The 4381-nt window shown below is 44.0% G+C and overlaps 1 pseudogene across 1 annotated transcript; it reads left to right on the top strand.

Moving 5' to 3' along the window:
- Positions 1-1743: 1743 nt before the first annotated feature.
- On the top strand, positions 1744-3021 carry LOC145543783 (proteasome maturation protein pseudogene; annotated as a pseudogene). The gene has a single exon (XR_014081043.1). The product of XR_014081043.1 is annotated as a proteasome maturation protein pseudogene (transcript).
- The last annotated feature ends 1360 nt before the right edge of the window (positions 3022-4381 follow it).

Here is a 4381-nt window from a genome sequence, read left to right as displayed (position 1 = left end):
ACCACAGAGTAGGGGAGACTGAAGGGTGAGGAAGGATCCAGGTACCAGTTAAGGTCTGGAGCCAGTAATCAGGCTCTGGAATCCCACTCAGGCAGATGTAGGTCTTAATGGACGTCGAGCTTTTACAATTTAGGAAGCCCTCTTTAAGAAAGGAAATACAGGGGAATTCCCTGGTGGTCAAGGGGTTAGAAATCTGTGCTTCTGGACTCTCCTAGTGGCACAGTGGATAGGAATCCACCTGCCAATGCAGGGGACACAGGTTTGATACCTAATTCGGGAATTGAGATCTCACATGCCTCAGAGCAACTGGGCCCGTGTGCCCTGGAGCCTCTGCTCCTCAGCAAGAGAAGCCACCACAATGAGAAGCCTGCGCACCACAGATAGAGAGCAGCCCCTCCTCGCCACAACTAGAGAAAGCCTGCCTGCAGCAACCAAGACCCAGTGCAATGAAATAAATCAATATATAGTTTTAAAAAAGAAAGGAAGAGAGAAATCTGTGCTCCCACTGCAGGGTGTGCAGGCTCGATCCCTGGTTGGGGAACTAAGACCCCACACGCCATGTGGTACAGCCAAATATATATATAAATAAAATTAAAAAAAGAAGCATAGGATTATAGGCATAAAATGTATACCCAAAGTGAACGTTTATTTAGAATAAGAAAAAAAGTCATGATAAATCACAAATTTCAAAAACTGAAAAATACCACAAACATCAGAAAATATATTTGTATTAACTAATTATCTGGCACACCTCTTAGACTAACTGTTGGTATTTCACATTTCAGATGTCCAGCTGAGATTAAAATATCTCATATATGCATATTTTATAAAAATACTTGAGCATATGACTTGACTCGCTCCACGGCCTTGGGAGGGGCCCCGGAGTTTAAACTAAATCGACTTCTGTTTCACTTCTAGCCAAAAAGTTTGTGCTTAGGAAGGGGATGAACAGGAATTCTCCCTCCCAAGCTCGGTTACTCTAGAAAGGACCCAGAGACCTGCCGGCTCTCTCTCTTTGCCTTTTTCCCCCAAAAGGCAATTCTCAAGAAAACTGAGTCTTGGAAACTTGGAGGCTCCAAGTGTGTGAGTTTCACAATAGAAAGCGTTAAAGTGAGGTGAAAGTCACTCAGTCGTGTCCAACTCTACGACCCTATGGACTCTACAGTCCATGGAATTCTCCAGGCCAGAATACTGGAGTGGGTAGCCTTTCCCTTCTGCAGGATCTTCCCAACCCAGGGATCAAATCCAGGTCTCCCGCATTGCAGGCGGAATCTTTACCAGCTGAGCCAACAGGGAAGCCCAGAAAGGGTTAAACCTCTGACCAAAGCTGGATGTAGCCACAGAGGCAGGCTTCTTTCCTTCCTTCTGAAGGGGCCCTGATCTTTTCCTGATTCAGGTTCTGAAGCCCATTGTTCACTTTGTCTGAAAGGCAACTCCTACACACTCCACCTTCACCTTTTTCACATTGTTACCTGGTCAAGATTTAGGCATCTGTTAAGTCTCAGTTTAAAAAGCAGCTCCTCAGGAAAGCTTTGTCTGATACTCTTTATATTAAATCACAATAATTATTTATTCACCGTATTCCTACCCAGCCAGCACCACGAAGTCTAGGACCTTGCTTGTCTGTGCGTCTGGTTGGTGACTGAATGGTTGCAGTCCGTGGCATAGTGTCTGGTGCACAGTGCCTGGCACACAGTTGTGCTCAAACAATATTTTTGAATGAAAGAAGAAAATTCTTCGGCTGACCGTCAAGGGGAGAGCGTCTGTACGCCGAGCGAGTCCAAGATGAATGCCAGAGGACTTGGATCTCAGCTAAAGGACAGTATTCCAGTTACTGAGCTGTCAGCAAGTGGACCTTTTGAAAGTCATGATCTTCTTCGTAAAGGTTTCTCTTGTGTGAAAAATGAACTTCTGCCCAGTCATCCTCTTGAATTATCAGAAAAAAATTACCAGCTCAACCAAGATAAGATGAACTTCTCCACACTGAGAAGCATCCAGGGTCTTTTTGCGCCACTAAAACTGCAGATGGAATTCAAGGCAGTGCAGCAGGTTCAGCATCTTCCATTTCTTCCAAGCTCAAACCTTTCACTGGATATTTTGAGGGGTAACGATGAGACTATTGGATTTGAAGATATTCTTAATGACCCATCACAAAGTGAATTAATGGGAGAACCGCATTTGATGGTTGAATATAAACTTGGCTTACTGTAATGCCGTGTGCTGTTCATGGAAGTAGAGGGGCTGTGTCTTGTTTATAGTTGTCTTTTTCTTATAATTTGATGTGTACAACATTAAAAGTACTAACACATGAGAATTGTTGCCTAAATATCTGTGATCATTTGAAATTATTTCAGTCATTGCTTTATGTGATAATTGAAAGCACTCAAGGGAGTTGGTTTTAAAACATATTTATATGAAAACAACAGCTTTCTAGGTCTTTACAAAAATGTTAGTAATTAATATTATAAAGCTATGCACAGGTTCCAAATCAGCCTATTTTCTAGTTATTCCATAAATTTAATTTTGAGTAGTTTTGAGCTTGCAACCTTTATAGTAGCATCTTTCAGAATAAACATCTATAATTGATTTCAGTGGCAAAATTTTAAAGTAAGGACAGAACAAGACTATTAGATTTTACCTTGTTTCAATATACTCCATCAATACTCATAAAAATAACACTTGCTTTGTGGATGCTACTTTAGAATTATAGCTATATTCTTTGACTCTTTCAGGTTCTTGATTTTGGTCTTATCTTTAAACTGAAAATGTAAACAACCAGGAGATGTCAGTTTTAAACTATAGTACTGCATAGAATTATGTATCACAAGATGCTTAAATTTAAAAAAATAGAACATTCATGTACATATACATGCTATCCATGAACAAATTCCATAATTGTTTGTTTAAAAATAAATCTTCCCTATGGTGGTTTGTTCTTAATAAGGTATTTTTTATGAACCTAGTTTACAGAAATTAAAGATTGTCTGTTTCTCAGGAAAAAAAAAAAAAAGAAGAAGAAAATTCTTGAGGGCTGAGGAAAGGGAGACATGTAGGGACAGAGCGCCCCCTGCTGGACACTTGGAGTATCAGGAACTCAAGACTCCACTCCAGAGGAATGGGGTGGTAAATTCCTTAGCTGTGGGGTAGTCTTGGCAACCCCAACCTAATGCCAATACTCCTACTGATTTATGCCTTCTCACTTCTATTAGCCCCACCACAACTCTCCTCCTGCCCTTCACAGCACAGTCTGAGCTCTGCACCCTTTCTCCTCCACACTTCAAACCAGCTCACCTCCAACTCCATCGTGACTATCACCTGAGCTTCCCCACAATTAATATCACTCCATCCTGGACCTTTAACTTGATTAGAATAGGCCCAGATTCTTCCATCGATCCCTTTCCTCCTCCTCCCTAACCAATCAATCAGAAGTGATTGGCTAGGGTATGGGTGGGTGGGGGAGGGGGGGGTGGATGTGGGAAAGCAGGTGGGATGGGGGGTGTGGGTGAGTTAATGTGCTTCTGAGACAGGGGTCTGCTAATCTGATGGCCAAAACAACGGGTTTGTTCTTTAGGGATGCGAAGGTACTTGGGATGCGATATTCAGAAAATGGGGAATGAGGAATTTCCATCTACTGCCTTGACTGAAAAAGCATAAAAAGGCTCCAGATTGGGACTTCCCTGGTGGGCAAGTGGTTAGGACTCTGTGCTTACAATGCAGGGGCCGAGAGTTCAGTCCCTGGTTGGGGAACTAAGATCCCTTGTGGTGTGGCCAAAAACAAAATGCTCCAGATTATACAGCAGGACAGGACGATAGGGGAGGGAAACCACAAAAGGAGTTTGAGCTAACAGAAATATAGCGTTTCACTGAGGGGGGAATGGGGCTCAGCAAACAAGATGAAGGCTCAGATAGGAGATTAGGGGTTCCGTGAGCAGAGGCAGGGCTCTGTGCTAAAGAGGTGGGAGGATACGTAGCACAGGAGGAAATCTTGGGTGAGGGTAGGAAGGGGAAGACGGTGGGGGTCAAGGAGAGATAGAGGTCTTATTCCTCTTCTGGTGGGGAGGGGAGAACCAACCACACCTGTGTTTCTCAGTAACGGTTCTGTCCCTGGCCCTTCCCCCAGCAGTGCCCCAAATGGGGCTGGGGAAGAGTGACAGTTACTTAATGACCCTGAGTCCCACTTGCTCTTCTGTGCACCCCGTGATCACTGGAGGGCTAAAGGGGGCTGAAGCCAAAGTCCAGGTTATTGATCTCTGGCCCCAAAGGTCAGCTTCAGGGGCAGAGGGAATGGTGTAGCCACAGTGGGAGCCTCCAGGGACCCCACAACAGTGGGGCTGTGCTACACTGCCTGGTTTCTCTGTCTGCATCCTTGGCTGTCCGTGAT

Source organism: Giraffa tippelskirchi, chromosome 3 (genome assembly GCF_054371585.1).
Source record: "Giraffa tippelskirchi isolate mGirTip1 chromosome 3, T2T-mGirTip1v1.2.pri, whole genome shotgun sequence".
NCBI lineage: Eukaryota > Metazoa > Chordata > Mammalia > Artiodactyla > Giraffidae > Giraffa > Giraffa tippelskirchi.
Note: the sequence above shows the minus strand (reverse complement) of the source record. Positions and strands in the feature narration are given on the sequence as shown.